The sequence below is a fragment of the Hyperolius riggenbachi genome, chromosome 4 (genome assembly GCF_040937935.1).
Source record: "Hyperolius riggenbachi isolate aHypRig1 chromosome 4, aHypRig1.pri, whole genome shotgun sequence".
Taxonomy (NCBI): Eukaryota; Metazoa; Chordata; class Amphibia; order Anura; family Hyperoliidae; genus Hyperolius; species Hyperolius riggenbachi.
In genome coordinates, this window is record NC_090649.1 from 12,171,574 (window position 1) to 12,189,483 (window position 17,910).

At 48.8% G+C, this 17,910-nt stretch overlaps 1 pseudogene; it reads left to right on the forward strand.

Annotated features, from left to right (window-relative positions):
* The window catches only part of LOC137571091 (vomeronasal type-2 receptor 26-like), an 87,621-nt pseudogene extending 70,672 nt beyond the window's left edge, over positions 1-16,949 (forward strand).
* Positions 16,950-17,910: the final 961 nt, after the last annotated feature.

Below are 17,910 nucleotides of genomic sequence, written 5' to 3' on the forward strand. Positions count from 1 at the left end.
AGTTGTACTTCCTGACTGTTACTACTTACTTACTGTACTAGACACTCACTCAGTCACTGTTCATAGGCTAGCTCCTGCGCGTGTTTGCGCGTGCGTGCACTCACTGTCTGTAGTGTACACACACTCTATTTCCTTGTGATTACTACTGATTATTGTAACTGCTAGTTGTACTTCCTGACTGTTACTACTTACTTACTGTACTAGACACTCACTCAGTCACTGTTCATAGGCTATCTCCTGCGCGTGTTTGCGCGTGCGTGCACTCACTGTCTGTAGTGTACACACACTCTATTTCCTTGTGATTACTACTGAATATTGTAACTGCTAGTTGTACTTCCTGACTGTTACTACTTACTTACTGTAGTAGGGACACTCACTCGGTCACTGTTCATAGGCTAGCTCCTGCGCGTGTGTGCGCGTGCGTGCACTCACTGTCTGTAGTGTACACACACTCTATTTCCTTGTGATTACTACTGATTATTGTAACTGCTAGTTGTACTTCCTGACTGTTACTACTTACTTACTGTACTAGACACTCACTCAGTCACTGTTCATAGGCTAGCTCCTGCGCGTGTTTGCGCGTGCGTGCACTCACTGTCTGTAGTGTACACACACTCTATTTCCTTGTGATTACTACTGATTATTGTAACTGCTAGTTGTACTTCCTGACTGTTACTACTTACTTACTGTACTAGACACTCACTCAGTCACTGTTCATAGGCTAGCTCCTGCGCGTGTTTGCGCGTGCGTGCACTCACTGTCTGTAGTGTACACACACTCTATTTCCTTGTGATTACTACTGATTATTGTAACTGCTAGTTGTACTTCCTGACTGTTACTACTTACTTACTGTACTAGACACTCACTCAGTCACTGTTCATAGGCTAGCTCCTGTGCGTGTTTGCGCGTGCGTGCACTCACTGTCTGTAGTGTACACACACTCTATTTCCTTGTGATTACTACTGATTAGTGTATTTTCTAGTTAGTGTACTAGGGGACACACTCACTGTTCACTGTTCACACTCACTGATTACCGATTTTTGTATTTGTGTATTTGTACTGTAATAATCACTTAGTGATTAGTGTCACCTCACCCAACAACCCACTCCATTAAAGTACCCCACTTTTCACCCGCAGTTTTAAAAAACTTTTGTGTTTACGCCCAAAAACATCTAAGATTTCTGGAAGTGGCAGCCAGCGCGGTTTGGGCAAGGGGAAGGGCAGCAAGGGAATCAGGAGGAGAGGGAGCAGCATTGTGGCAAGCCGCGGCCGCGCCACCATGCACAGTTCCGCAGCAGCAGCGTCAGTGGCTAACATTCCTCCTATAGCCACTGGCCGTGGACGCCTTGGGCGCCGCCCAGCAGGAGCATCTGCAACTCACGCTGCAGAGACACAGCAGCAGCGTGTAGCACCTGCTCCTATTTTCCTCCAGCCGGGTCAGAAACGTCCCATTGAGGAAAAGGATGCAGACACTGTGGTGCAACTGATGACGGAGGATGAGCAGCCCGCCATCAGCTCTGCATCCGAGGCCTCCACCCTCACCACCACCACCACCACCCCTGTTCGCAGCAGCCGCCCAGCATGGCCTGGGAAGGAGGCCAGTTCACCGTCAGTCGCCGACCTGTCACTCAGCACTCTTTTGACCCCAGGCATGATGCGTCAATTGTCTGCTGTTGTTGGCGATTTGGAGGAGGAGATGCTGATGGGCACTTTGGGGGATGAGGGATTGGACAGCAAGACTGTGGCGACAGTGAAGCAGCCCATCCATGCATCAGGAGAGGAGTTTGGGGGGTCATCATCCCAGCAGGACATGTTTCAGGAGGGGGAGGATGATGATGACACGGTGACAGACAGAGACTGGGTGCCACCAGCTCCAGGGGATGTCGTCATCAGCAGCTCTGAGGAGGAGGAGGAGGATGCGCTTGTGAGCCTTGCAAGGAGGCGCATCATTGCAAGCATTGGCAGCAGTAGGCAGGTCCCACAGCCTGCTGGTGTCTCAGGCTCAGCAGCAGCAGCAGCAGCATCTGCCAGTACCACCACCAGCCGCACCCAAGCCCCCCCCCCCCCCCCCCCCCCCCCCCCAACCACCACAGGGAGACAGGCAGCAGTGGTTCCATGCCATAGGGGGGTTGTTTTTGTCACCAATCTGGCGCTTTTTCACCATGCCCACTGTGGACAGCAAGTACGCCACTTGCAACCACTGTCAGCGGAAGTTAAAGTTCAGCACCAGCTCGCACATCAACCACCTTGCTGCGAAACATTTCCACCAGCATGAGGAGTTCCAGAGGCTGAAGGCATCTGGTGCTGGCAGTGGCACCACACCCATCACTGCACAGCCTTCAGCAGCAGCAGCAGCAACAGCAGCCACCCGCCCCTCCTGCTCCTCCAGCAGCACCAGCAGGAGGTGCGGGAAACGCACTGCTCCTCCCCCCCTCTGCAACTCCTGCCGCCGAAACTGAGGCCTGTTCTGGCAGCCAGTCCTCAGTGGCCTCCTCTGCTGTGTCTGCTGATTACCGTGCCAGCAAAAGGCCACACCAGAGCCTTTTGAGCGAGTCCTTCCAGGGGGGTGGTTAGGGCTCTGCCTCCCAGCAGCCGTCGCGTGCGGCAGCTGAACGGATTGCTGGCACGGGCCATGTGCTCCCAACTCCTGCCGTACACGCTCCTGCAGGAGGGGGAGCGACATGCGTGCGCTGCTAGCTTGTGCAGCCCCCAGACTGGCAGCTCCCCAGCAGACACTTCTTCGCCCACAAGGCCATTACTGCACTGCACCGCTTTGTGATGGCCAATGTGGAGCGAGGACTGGAGCACGCGGTTGGTGAAAGGGTCCATGTCACCATGGACTCCTGGAGCAGCTGCTTCGGGACAGGCCGCTACCTGTCCTTCACTGTCCACTGGGTCAGCTTGGTGGAAGGGGGGTGAGGATGGGAGATCAGCAGCGGGCACAGCAGCAGCAGCAGCAACACAGTGGGTGGTGCCACCCCGCAGGGGTCAGGGGGAACTGCAGCAGGTTCCTCCGATCCTCTGCCATCCTCCGGCACACCTGGCCAAACCTCCCGCCTCAGCAGCAACGTGAAGGCCCGCCACTGCCAAGCGCTGCTGCACTTGGTCAGCCTTGGGAAGACCAAGCTGACGGCAACCCATGTGTTGGCCAAACTCCAGGAGCAGGAGAGGATTTGGCTGACCCCCAGAGGCCTCAGAGTCGGAGAGGTGGGTGGCCGACAATGGGGCCAATCTGGTTGCCGCAATAGACAGGGGGGAAACCTGACCCCACATCCCCTGTCTTGCCCACGTGCTGAACCTGGTGGTGCAGAAGTTCTTGCGCACCTACCAGGGGATGGGGCGAACTGCTGGAAACGGCAAGGATACGTTGTGCGTCACTTCCGGCGCTCGGGCTGCAGCCTGTGCGAGCCTGGAAGACGTGCAAAAGGAGCTGGAGCTGCCACGCCATCGGCTGATCCTTGACGTTCCGACTCGCTGGAACTCCACCCTGGCGATGTTGGAGCGTCTGGTTGAACAAGAAGCACGCTGTCAACCAGTACCTTGCCCTGGCCACTGTTTCCGCCGCTCAGAGAAGGGACAAGACCAGCAACATCCCGTCCATCGTCCCCGATGATGACTGGAGGCACATGCAGCAGGTGTGCTTAGTGCTGGCTCCCTTTCTGCAGGCCACTAACATGGTGAGCAGGGACCATGCTATGGTCTGCGAGTGGGTGCCCCTGGTTTGTCTGCTGAACAGGGCCCTCGATGCTTTGCTGGAACAGGGAGCGGCAGCCTTGGACCAGCAGGAGCGGCAAGCAGCTGCACAGTCCACCTCTGAGGGGGGAGGAGGAGGAGGACTTGGTGGAGGTCCCTGACCTTGCTGCTGATGAGGGGGATCAGCACAGTGCAGCTGAGTTGGTGCGGGGGTGGAGAGAGGATGAGGCTGAGGAGGGAGAGGAGGAGGATGAGGACAGCACTGCCGCCGATGTGCCAGCACACGTGGCCCGCCTCTTCCCAATGGCAGCGCACATGCTGACGTGCCTGCGCAAGGACCCCAGGGTGATCCAGATGAAGCAGAGGGAGGACATCTGGATCAGCATGATGTTGGACCCACGCCTCAAGGGGAAGTTGAGCCAGTTCCTGCCGCCTGCAGGAGGAGACCCAGGGCAACAAATAAGGAGCTTGCAGCAGGCCCTTGTTGAGCGCTTGGAAGGAAGCCTTCTCCCAGCCTTCCACCCCCACTGTCCAGCCAGCACAGAGGCAGCAGCAGGTGCCTGCATCCAGCAGCAAGCGCCCCCACAGACCTGCTGTCTCTCAGCAATGAGCTCTACAGGACTGTAGAGGCTCCGGCAGCAGTGACTAGAGAGGAGGTGCATGCAGCAGCATCCTCCTCCGGTCACAGCCAGCGCCTGACCTGAATGGTGGCTGACTACAAGGGGTCCTACAGCGGGCTTGACAGCGATGCCCCTGTTGATCCCATGGAGTATTGGGTCAAGCGCCTGGAGATCTGGAGCGAGCTGGCGCAGTACGCCCTGGAAGTGCTGTCCTGTCCCCCTTCCAGCGTGCTGTCCGAGCACTGCTTCAGTGCAGCTGGTGGCGTGGTCACCGAGAAATGCTCACGTCTGTCTCACAAGTCTGTGGACAGACTGACGTTTCTCAAGATGAACCAGGCGTGGGTGGAAGGCGAGTTCCTGGCCCCTGTTGTCGGCGAGAGGGGGACATGAACTGAAGAACCATCGTTAATGTGCCTTACCACCCTTTACCACCTCCTGGCTCCTGCTCACTAAGCCAGCCTGGTTCACTTTGACTATTACGTCGCCTGCAGCCACACATTTTACACCTACAGTGGGCTGCTGTGTACTGCCCTTCTGCTGTCTGTCTGTGTTTCCCACTGTCAGGGTACACAGATTTACCTTCTGCTGCCACTCTGCCACCAGCTATTACGTCAAAAAATAGCTATATCTGTGTAATTGGTTGTAAAACCAAAACTACAAAACCATTAAAAAAAAAAAGGTTTAATTTTTCTGAGGTGCCCGGGTTGAAATCTGTGTTGTCCAGTTGTGTATTGGACACAATGTGGGCTGCACGACCGCTGTCTGGGACCTCCTGTTGTGTTTATTTACACCCTGGTATCAACGCTAGGTACCAGGGATATTATGTCACGCTGCCTCCCTGCTGCCACACTCACACTACTCCTCCATTCCTCCTGCTGCTGCTGCTGTCTGTCTGTGTTTCCCACTGCCAGGGTACACAGAATTACCTTCTGCTGCCACTCTGCCACCAGCTATTATGTCAAACAATAGCTGCTCACATAATTACTCCTCCATTCCTCCTGCTGCTGCTGCTGTCTGTCTGTGTTTCCCACTGTCAGGGTACACAGATTTACCTTCTGCTGCCACTCTGCCACCAGCTATTACGTCAAAAAATAGCTATATCTGTGTAATTGGTTGTAAAACCAAAACTACAAAACCATTAAAAAAAAAAAGGTTTGATTTTTCTGAGGCGCCCGGGTTGAAAACTGTGTTGTCCCAGTTGTGTATTGGACACAATGTGGGCTGCACGACCTCTGTCTTGGACCTCCTGTCGTGTTTATTTACGCCCTGGTATCACCGCTAGGTACTCCTGCTGCTGCTGAATTTACCTCCTGCTGTCTGTGTGTTTCCACTGCCAGGTAGCACATACAATGGCGCTTCCAACATGCGTGCGCCACCAGCTATTTATTACGCTCAAAAATAGCTGCATTTCTTTAAAAAAAAAAAATATAAAAGAGAAATAAGTGAAGAAGAAGAAGACGATATAGAAAAAGAAGGAGAAGGAGAAGGAGAAGAAGAAGAAGGAGAAGGAGAAGGAGAAGGAGAAGGAGAAGGAGGAGAAGGAGAAGGAGAAGGAGAAGGAGGAGAGGAGGAGGAGGAGGAGGAGGAGGAGGAGGAGGAGGAGGAGGAGGAGGAGGAGGAGGAGGAGGAGGAGGAGGAGGAGGAGGAGGAGGAGGAGGAGGAGGAGAAGGAGAAGGAGAAGGAGAAGGAGAAGGAGAAGGAGAAGGAGAAGGAGAAGGAGAAGGAGAAGGAGAAGGAGAAGAAGAAGAAGAAGAAGAAGAAGAAGAAGAAGAAGAAGTACTGAACAAAATTCTGGACACAACTTCTCTTTCCACCTTTTTTTTTTTTAAAGGAACATCCCCACATAATCATTTGCTGTTGTTACTTGGAAAAAAAGATCTTTCTTGCAGCATTCACCCTCAAAACAAGTGTTGGAAGCTATTTAAGGCCAATTCGAATAGTCCGCTCGAATAATGAGCTCGAATACCAACTCGAATAGTGAGCTCGAAGTCCGAGGTCGAATCGAATAGTAAAAAATATTTGACTCGAATATTCGACTGAATTCGAGTAATTTACTATTCGAATTCGACCAAACTCGAATAATAAAAAGGGGTATCCGAGCACCACTAGCTTTCACAGGAAGTGAGGAACAAGAACACAGGCCTAGCTAATGCTTTCCCTACCTATCTGCAGCAAGTCTGACCCAGCTCTCACTAACAGTTAGCAGCCAGCAGAGAATCTGTCGTTCGTCGGGTATCCAAAGGATATGGGTCATTTCCAATGATATTGCCATGCGAGTAATCAATGGTAAGTATTTATGGTTAATGAAGATCTTTAAAGGACTTTTTCATGGTTGCGTTTGTATTTCATGTTATGTTTTTGTGGAAATATTCAGAGAGTGGGAAATAATTTGGCGATAAAAGAAACCTTGTCAAACATGAGAGAACTGGTGAGAAAGCACATTCATGCAGAATAACTCACCTCTCCCAGATCGGGCTAGCAAAAAAGGGCGCGAAGGGATAGTGGACAAAAAGGGCGCCGCCACAGACTGCAATGCAAAATATCGGCTATTCGGCGCCCGACAGGAAAAAAGGGCGCACGAGAAATAGCGGTTACAGAGATCGTGTTAACAAAAGGCTCCGTTTACAGGATAAAGTTTATAACAAATATCGTTTACAAGTTCGTTTTGACTTTGTGTTATACTTATTGTTTCGTTTGTAAATTTCGCTTATATGAGTTTTAAAGAGAATCTGTACTCTAATATTCTTACTCTAAAAAGCATGCCATTCTATTCATTATTTTCTCCTGGGCCCCTCTGTGCTGTTTCTGCCACTCTCTGCTGCAATCCTGGCTTGTAATTAACAGTTTTAGGCAGTGTTTACAAACAAACTAACCAGCTTCTAATAGGCTCAGCTAAGCATAGAGTGTGAGTCATTCAGAGTATGCAGGGGGCCTGCAGAGGGTGTGTATCGCTTCTATCCAATCACAAGCAGCCCTGCACATTCCACACAATCAAGCTTTAGCCCGACAAACAGGACAGAGGAAAGATACATTGATTTATTACAGAGACAGTGCAGTTAGGAAAGACTGCAGTAAGCCAGAGCAGATTAGAACAGGCATAGGAACTTATAGGATAGAAGAACTAAGGCTGAAAAATTTGTTACAGAGTCTCTTTAACTAGTTTTTCGTTTTAAAATTACGCTTACAAACCTATTACAACTAAAATTTCGTTTACACTTCTTTTAGCATTTAAAATTCGTTTTCATATGTATAATGCTTAAATATCGTTTCTCAACCTTATTGTATTAGAAATACATCGCTTTTGCTATTAACTTTGTTTTTACACTTATAATTCGTTGATTATAGTTACTAAAATATTGCTTTAAATATTACTGTTATTTTAAGATTTCTAATGCGTACGTGATTGTAAGGCTATCTATTGTATTGTATGTGTATATATATATATATTATATATACCTTTTTATACTTATAATATTATTAATGTATACGTGATTTTAAGGCTAGCTATTCTATTACAAATATATAAATTATTTTTTTCATGTTATTTGGAGTGAAGTATTTTAAGGATTAAATATATTATTGTTTATATGTGTTTAGCGTGTTTGTGCAGTGGCGATGGTTAGGTTTAGGCATTACTAGGGGGTCTAGGGGTTATGGTTAGGTACAGGGAGAGTTAGGTATAGTTACAGTGCAATATACACCACCAGGGGGGTGGTTAGTTTTAGGCATTACTAGGGGGTCTAGGGGTTAGGGATAGTTACAGGGAGGGTTAGGTATAGTTACAGTGCAATATACACACCAACAGGGGGGTGGTTAGTTTTAGGCACCACCAGGGGGGTCTTAGGTTTAGGCACCACCAGGGGGGTCTTAGGTTTAGGCACCACCAGCGGGGTCTTAGTTTAGGCACCACCAGGGGGTCTTAGGTTTAAGCACCAACAGGGGGGTCTTAGGTTTAGGCACCAACAGGGGGTCTTAGGTTTAGGCACCAACAGGGGGTCTTAGGTTTAGGCACCACCAGGGGAGTCTTAGGTTTAGGCACCACCAGGGGGGTCTAGGGGTTAGGGATAGGTACAGGGAGGGCACTGTGTGAGAGTAAGGTTAGGTATAGTTATAGTACAATATATGTCATATATACAATTTATTAAATTATGTGTATTTACACAAAAGGCGGGTCTAGGTGAGAGGGATAGGGATAAGGAGATATATCTGTGACCCTAAAGTTAGGTATAATTGTAGTAAAATACCTGTAAAACCTACCATTCTAATACTATGCTTAATACACGTGTAAATAGCGTTTTTTTTTCTATAGACGCTATTTGACGTTTTATTTCAGAATTAGTTTACTGTTATAGACGGTATTTTGCCATTTCATTACCGTTTATTTAACCTATTTAGCACTAAATTATCGTTTATAACATATTAAATGAAAATATGGTTTTGCATTCAAACGTACAATTTCAGCTACACCCCGCGCCCTTTTTTCCATGCGCCCTTTTTTGATAGACGCCTCCCAGATGCCATAAGATGGAGCTCCATGTGCTGCCAATCTTCTCCGTCTGCAGCTCTGGTCACTCTACTGGAGACGGCACTGGAGACAGAGAAGACCGGCAGCATGAGGAGCGTTAGTGTCCCCTCCCCTGCGCTAATTTGAGGTGTGAGTGCTAAAAGGGGGCCAAAGGGGAGAGCGGGAGGACTTGTACCTTCATCCTCACCACTCTGTGTACCCGCTGCTTGCCCCTCCTGTGCTGCTCCCCCCTCCTGATCTGCAGAGCTGCATCCCAGGGTTCCTCCCGCCCCTCAGGCTGCCCTGCCATTGTAACCATTGCTTGGCGATTGTTACGCCCCTGACCCAGCTCACACATCACCCAAAGCTGACTAGAGGCCTTTCTTATATACACAGCCAGAGCAATGTCTAATCAGGAAGGCCTCCTCAGCTGAGAGTGGATTAGGATACTATGCAGCAGGGGGTGGTCTCTACAAATGCTAATCAATCAGTGTGTGGGGCTAATGCTAGGTACACATGATACAATTTTCTGGCAGATTTACCTACCAAATCGATTTTTTCCAACATGTCTGATCTGAACCTCTATTGATTTTCCGTCCGATTTTCAGATCGATTTCCATAGAGGTGAACAGAAAATCCATCGGAAAATCGATCGAAATTCAGATCGGACATGTTGGAAAAAATCGGTCTGCCAGAAAATTGTATCGCATGTACCCAGCCTAACAGACCCTGTTTGAAGTTACAGATAAGCCACCAGGTAATAGGTGTGAAACAAGTGAGGCCAGAAATACAAATGGCCGTAATGAAAATCACTACATGCAACCCTGAAATTGGTAAATATGATCAAGGCAGATCTTATCAGATTGAATGGGACATACACAGGCAATACTTGTAAGATGCAGGGGTTGTCAGATTCATGTGCAGTTAGATAGAATGGGACATACACAGGCAATATTCGAAAGGCCATTAAACATGTATCCAGAATACAGGTAGTAGGATGAGTGTAACGATTGGTGAAGCACAGAGAGGATCTGATTACTGGTGATCTGCAGTATCACTGAGAATACAGATGTATACCAGATTATAAGTGATCTGCAGTATCACTGATAATCTGATATACCAGCTAACCTCTGTTCACCTGAGTAGAGTGTAGTGTTTGGTGTAACGGTAACACTTAGAGGACTAGGCCTCAGTGCAGCAAGGAGTACTGCACAGATTCCTTCCGCAGACCTGAGCTCTCCAAGACGGGAGGAGTCAGACTGACAGTAGGAAGGATGGTCTGAAAGTGACACTCAGGAGGAGGTGTCACTGACAGGACGGGGAACCGCCTCCAATAGTAAGGTCGGTTCTCGAGGTCGGACAAGCCAGGTCGTACACACATGGACAGATAAAGTACAAGATCAGGAGGCAAAGGCGGAGTCTAAGTACAGGCAGGGTATCGGCAACGGGGTATCAGAAATATCGAGGTACAAAATCAGGAGGCAGAAGCAGAGTCTAGGAACGAGCCGGGGTTCGGCAACAGAGTATCAGAAATATCGAGGTGCAAGATCAGAGTTCAGGAGGATAGTCAGGCAGGCAAAGGGTCATAACAGATAATCACAATCAAACTAGTACTTTAGCTATCAACAGAATCTAGCTAAGTGTAGGATTACAGCTCCAGCTGGTCCCGGCACACTTGCGGATCTGACTACGGATCTGGGTGCTCCCACGTATGTGATCGCAATGCCAGACAAGGAACAAGTGAACAGCCAGCAGTATATATACCCAAGGACCTTTCCAGGACCTCCCTAATTGCTGGACCAATGAGAGTTGTGGAAAATGTCAGCTGACCAGCCTGGTCAGCTGACTCACTTCTGGCTGTTATATAAGCTCTGTCTCTGTGCGCGCGCGCGTGTTACTCTGAATCCTGGTGGACTATCAGTCCCAGCCACACTAGAACTGTCTTGCAATGTATCCAGTTCCATTGCGGATTCCGCCGTTTCCAATGCGGATTCCGCTGTTCCCAATGTGGATTCCGCCGCTCTGCCTATGCGGCATGCGGCGGTTTTTCCGCGTTGTGACGCCATGCTGACCTCACCTTGAGAGACGGCGGCTTTTCCGCGTTTCTTCACAGTACCCCCCTCCCGAGGAGTGGACTCCGGACAACTCCTACCAGGTTTCTCGGGATGTAAGGCGTGAAACTCCCTCCTTAATTCATCCGCATGCATGCGATTCCCCGGTACCCATTGTCTCTCCTTAATGCCATACCCTTTCCAATGTACGAGATATTGTACCGAGTTTTGTACAATGCGTGAATCTAAAATCCTTTCTACCTCGTACTCAGGCTGATCATCTACCAACACAGGAGGAGGAGGAGTGGGACCCACATGGACCGCTGGCTTAAGGAGGGACACATGGAAGGACCTTACCCCACGCATGCTGGCGAGAAGATCAATGGAATAAGTAACGTTATTGATCTTCTTAGCCACCGCAAATGGACCCACAAACCTGGGGCCCAATTTATCTGAAGGCTGTCTCAGGGTCAAGTGACGTGTAGACACCCAGACCAAGTCTCCTGGCTGGAACTTCCACTCCAACGAGCGTCTCTTGTCAGCCTGACCCTTTTGACTCTTCAATGCTTTTTCCAGATTACTCTTCACCGTCCCCCCACCGGCTGAGGCTACTCCAGAACAGCGGATACCTTGGCAGGGTCCGTAGACAGGCCCGAGGTGGAGACTATGTACCCCAGAAAGGCGACAGATGTAACTTCAAAAATACATTTTTCCAACTTGGCGTACAGCAGATTTTGTCTCAGCTTGTTTAGCACAAATCTGACATGGACCCTGTGCTCGGAGAGGTTGTTGGAGTAGATTAGTATATCGTCAAGGTATACAAGCACAAATCTACCCAACACCTCCCTGAATACCTCGTTAATTAATTCCTGGAAGACGGCTGGTGCATTGCACCACCCGAAGGGCATCACTAAGTACTCGTAATGCCCGTCGGGTGTGTTGAAGGCCGTCTTCCATTCATCGCCCTTTCTAATGCGGATCAGGTTGTATGCACCCCTCAGATCCAATTTTGAAAAGATCTTAGCGTCTGTGACCTGCGTGAATAAATCGTCTATTAATGGCAACGGATAACGATTCTTCACCGTGATTTTATTTAGGCCACGATAATCGATGCAAGGTCGAAGACCTCCGTCTTTTTTCTTAACAAAAAAGAAACCGGCCCCCGCAGGCGAGCGGGAGGGGCAAATGAACCCCTTGGCCAGATTGTCACGGATGTACTCCTGCATAGCCACTTTCTCTGGTCCAGACAAATTATACAGGTGACCCCTAGGGGGCCTACAACTGGCACGGAGATCGATGGGGCAATCGAAAGGGCGATGAGGAGGTAACCTATCAGCAGCCTTGGGGCAGAATACATCCGAGAATTCGGAGTATTGCTCAGTAATACCCTCCACATGAACCTTGGTCTGACCTAATATCACTTTCCCTAGACATTGTTGGGAACCAAATGGTTAGTTGTCCTGTCGCCCAATTAATCTGTGGCGAATGAAGCTGCAGCCAGGGCATACCTAGAACAATGGTGGAGGTGGTCATATGTAACACAAAAAAACGTAAACTCTCCCTATGCAGTAGCCCAGTAATGACTTCCACCTCTGGTGTCTGGGACAGCGGACGGTCCCTTTGTAACGGGGAGTCGTCCACGGCAGTAACCTGGATAGGTGGTTTTACTGGGGTGAGAGGAATGTCCAACTTCTCTGCAAATTCGGAACTCATGAAATTAGCCGCGGACCCTGAATCAATAAAGGCCTCCGTGGCTTCAGATTTGTCCCCCCATGTAATCATACAGGGGAGGAGCAATCGTTTTTCTTTCAAGGGTGTTAGCTGGGCGCCTAGGGTGTCACCCCTTATCACTCCTAGGCGGTAGCGTTTCCCGGCTTATCCCTATTAGGCTTCATGGGACAGTCTCGTACCCTATGCCCCCCTTCACCACAGTATAAACATAGTTGTTCCGACAATCTCCGTCTTCTCTCCACTTGGGTCAACTTAGACCGACCGATCTGCATCGGCTCAGGTGGAGGCAAGACCGGAGGCGATGAGACAGAGGGAGACGGAGTTACTAGGGGTGTAGCGGGAGGCACTGCGTAAGAGGTCGACCTAACCCGATGACTGCCCCTAGTCTGTCTCTGATGGCGTAGCCTACGGTCGATTCGAATGGCCGATGAGATGGCCTCGTCGACTGTTTTGGGTTCGGGTTGGCTTAACATTAGGTCAGAGACCTCATCCGACAACCCAGACAGGAAGTAATCTAACAAGGCATAGGTGTCAAATCTGGCGGTAACTGACCACCTACGAAATTCTGCCGCGTAATACTCGACCGAGCCTCTATCTTGCCGCAAAAGTTTGAGCTTCCACTCAGAGGTTGCCGCAAGGTCAGGGTCGTCGTATATCACTGCCATGGCCTTAAAAAATTCCTCTACCGAGGTCAGAGCTGTATCTGTGGGAGGCAGGTTGTATGCCCAGGACTGGGAATCACCAGTTAGCAAGGTTTTAATAAAAATGACCCGTTGGGTCTCAGTCCCCGAGGATCGGGGTCTCAACTCGAAATATGATAACACTCTACTCTTAAAATTCCGGAAGTCAGACTTGTGGCCGGAAAATTTGTCTGGTACGGGCATACGTATGTCATCACTAGGAGGGGATCGCACCGAATCAACTGACGTCTGAAGGGTTTGCACAGAGCCTGTTAGGGCATCAATTAAAGCTTGTGCTGGCCCAGTGCTTGATGGATAGTATCCACCGAAGTGGCGAGCACAGTCAGAGGGTCAGCACGTGCGTCCATCTGTTTATTGGTCTGGCGTTCAGTAACAATCGGTGAAGCACAGAGAGGATCTGATTACCGGTGATCTGCAGTATCACTGGGAATACAGATGTATACCAGATTATAAGTGATCTGCAGTATCACTGATAATCCGATATACTCGCTAACCTCTGTTCACCTGAGTAGAGTGTAGTGTTTGGTGTAACGGTAACACTTAGAGGACTAGGCCTCAGTGCAGCAAGGAGTACTGCACAGATTCCTTCCGCAGACCTGAGCTCTCCAAGATGGGAGGAGTCAGACTGACAGTAGGAAGGATGGTCTAAAAGTGACACTCAGGAGGAGGTGTCACTGACAGGACGGGGAACCGCCTCCAATAGTAAGGTTGGTTCTCGAGGTCGGACAAGCCAGGTCGTACACACACGGACAGATAAAGTACAAGATCAGGAGGCAAAGGCGGAGTCTAAGTACAGGCAGGGTATCGGAAACGGGGTATCAGAAATATTGAGGTACAAAATCAGGAGGCAGAAGCAGAGTCTAGGAACGAGCCGGGGTTCGGCAACAGAGTATCAGAAATATCGAGGTGCAAGATCAGAGTTCAGGAGGATAGTCAGGCAGGCAAAGGGTCATAACAGATAATCACAATCAAACTAGTACTTTAGCTATCAACAGAATCTAGCTAAGTGTAGGATTACAGCTCCAGCTGGTCCCGACACACTTGCGGATCTGACTACGGATCTGGGTGCTCCCACGTATGTGATCGCAACGCCAGACAAGGAACAAGTGAACAGCCAGCAGTATATATACCCAAGGACCTTTCCAGGACCTCCCTAATTGCTGGACCAATGAGAGTTGTGGAAAATGTCAGCTGACCAGCCTGGTCAGCTGACTCACTTCTGGCTGTTATATAAGCTCTGTCTCTGTGCGTGCGCGCGTGTTACTCTGAATCCTGGTGGACTATCAGTCCCAGCCACACTAGAACTGTCTTGCAATGTATCCAGTTCCATTGCGGATTCCGCCGTTTCCAATGCGGATTCCTCTGTTCCCAATGTGGATTCCGCCGCTCTGCCTATGCGGCATGCGGCGGTTTTTCCGCGTTGTGACGCCATGCTGGATGCGGAGACAGCTGCCTCACCTTGAGAGACGGTGGCTTTTCCGCATTTCTTCACAATGAGTTTTTAAGAATAGAGAGGAGAGAGATTGCTCAGTGATTGCAGCGAGGCATTTGGAGAACATTCAGAAGAGGGAACTTTGGCCAGTAGGCAATCAGGTGTTTTTTTTTCTCTCCTGTCCTTGGTGAGGTTTCTCCTTGGTGAAATTTTCACACCTCATTAACAAAATGCCTTTTGAGTCAGCCAGTAAGAAAATCCTCAAAATAATTTTGTTTGCACTTTTTTTCCTACTTTTTGGCACTTTCTCAATTGCAAAGTGCTAAAAATGTATTCTAAAAGGAAAAGAGAAACATTTATCTCCTAGAAAAAAACTCAGGAGAAGAAGTTATTTGCACAAGGGCCTTTGAGAGTTAAAGTTGAGAAACCTTGAAGACTAAAAAGCACAAAGACATCAGAAGCCCAATATGGTGCAGTATTTTGATGCACGCTGGATTGATGACTATTATGGAAAGAATACACACAAACACTGGCTGCTGGAGTAGAAACCACCAATCAGGGCCGGGCCTAGGCAGAGGCGAGAGAGGCTCCAGCCTCAGTGCGCAGTGTAGGAGGGGCGCACCACTCACTCAGCAGTCATTGCCCTATTGTGTTTGAAGCAGAGAGAAAAAAGAAAAACAGATATATGGCAGTGACTGCAAGCCAGATTACTAAAAAATAAAGTCATGGGGGGGGGGGGGGGGGTTTGTTGGTTGGGGATGCCACTTAGTCTAATAGCAATCAGTGTGTGACAGCTGGGGTGGGAGGGATGGAGGGAGGGGCCTCTTAGTGTAATAGCAATCAGTGTGTGACAGCTGGGGTGGGAGGGATGGAGGGGCGCAGTTTGGTGCCTCAGCCTTAAGTGCTGGAGGACCTTGTCCCGGCTCTGCCACCAATACTACATATGCTGGTGAATGAACATATATTTACTGGGGTAGCAGGGTGACAAGGTATTTGATGTGTGGTATTCATGGATGGTGGATACTATAGCTTATAGATTCAATCCGAAGGGGGGTGAGGATATGATAGGTGGGTGAAGAGGTGCCCAGATGTAATAAAATAATGTTTAAAAAAATAAAAGCAAAAAGAAAAAAAATGGATAAGTTGGTCACGTATCAAAACTTTCTTCAGTGTACTTACTGATACTGACTTTTTTTTATTATTGACTCTTAGAACAGCCCAAAGTATTCTCTGTTTTCAATATACAATATGTCCCCTGTCTAAGAATAATACTTTTCTATATGAAGTGGTTTTTTATAAAACTTTATTCCCTCTTTCAGACATGGAAAGGTGTTATAAATGCCCAGAAGATCACTGGTCCAATGAGAGAAGAGACACCTGTTTACCAAGAACAACTGAATTCCTTTCCTTTCAGAAATACTGGATCTTCTCTTGCAGTTATTGCCCTTTTCTTCTGCTTTGGGACTTTAATTATATTTGGAATATTTATAAAACACAAAACACTCCAGTAGTGAAAGCCAATAACCAGACCCTCAGCTTCCTCCTCCTCCTGTCACTGATGGTGTCCTTTCTGTGTTCTCTGCTGTTCATTGGACGTCCACCAAGATGTCCTGTCTCCTCCGACAAACTGTTTTCACTATAACTTTTTCTGCTGCTGTTTCTTCAGTTTTGGCCAAAACGGTCATTGTAGTTTTAGCTTTTAGAGCTACACATAGGCCACATAGTGGATTGCTGTGGAGGCATTTCTCTGTGACTCTTGTTGTTATCTGCACATTAGGAGAAGTTCTTATCTGTGCCACCTGGTTGATCATCTCTCCACCATTCCCATATTATGACACCCATGTAGAGATCAGGAAGATGGTATTACAGTGTAACGAGGGTTCCACCACTACATTCTACATTGCGATTGGCTATGTGGGAGGCCTGGCAATGCTGAGCTTTATTGTAGCGTTTTTAGCCAGGAAACTTCCAGACACCTTCAATGAAGCTCAGTACATCACCTTCAGCATGCTGGTCTTCTGCAGTGTTTGGATCTCCTTCATCCCCGCCTACCTCAGCACCAAAGGGAAGTACATGGTGGCTGTGGAGGTCTTCTCCATCTTGGCCTCCAGTGCTGGACTCCTGGGCTGTATCTTTATCCCCAAATGTTACATCATCCTCCTGAGACCAGAACTGAATGTAAAAAGAACAGTGACCCAGAGACAAGCATTTAAGTGATTTTGGTATATAAATGATTTATGATAAAGGATCATACATATCAAAAACATAAGGTTAACATGTTAAGGCTATTTTTTTTTTTAAATGAAAACAGAAGGTATGATTTATCCCTAGCCATTGCTGTAAGCTTTGATGCTAAAGGCGATGGTTTCACTGATCATAAACTAATAGCTGCTGGTGCTTATAATCTGGGATTTTGTCAGAAAAGTATTAACAAAACATTATTAACCTCCTTGCTGGTTATCCCGAGCTCAGCTCGGGGTAACCTGTGCAGGAGGATTTCTCAGGCCCCGCTGGGCCGATTTGCATAATTTTTTTCTGTTACATGCAGCTAGCACTGTGCTAGCTGCTTGTAACATTTGATCGCCGCTGCTACCAGCCGATTCGCCGCTACCCGCTGCGCCGAGCCGCCCCCCCCCCCCCCCCCAGCCCCAGACCCCTGCGCAGCCTGGCCAATCAGTGTCAGGTGAGGGGTGGATCGGGATTCCCTGTGATGTCCCGACGTCCATGACGTCAGTGATGTCATCCTGCCCTGTCGCCATGGCGACCGGGGAAGCCCTGCAGGAAATCCCGTTCTGAACGGGTTTTCCTGCTTACTCTGATCACCGGAGGCAATCGGAGTGGGTGGGGGGATGCCGCCGCTCAGCGGCTATCATGTAGCAAGCCCTGCGCTCACTACATGATTTAAAAAAATAAAAAAATAAATAAAAAGTTCTGCGCTGCCTCCTTGCCGGCGGGAATTAGACCGGCAAGGAGGTTAACAAAGTCAGTGGCATACCTACGGTATTTGGCTCTTGGTGCTGATAATTTACAGACACTCTTCCCCCCAAAACTTTTTTTTTTTAGGGGTGGTGCATTAAAGCCAACCTGAACTCTTGCACAAGAGAGAAGTATAACATAGAGAAATCCACCCAGCGGCCACCCTGCATGCGTTTATAGGGAACAGCCTGACTAATTATCC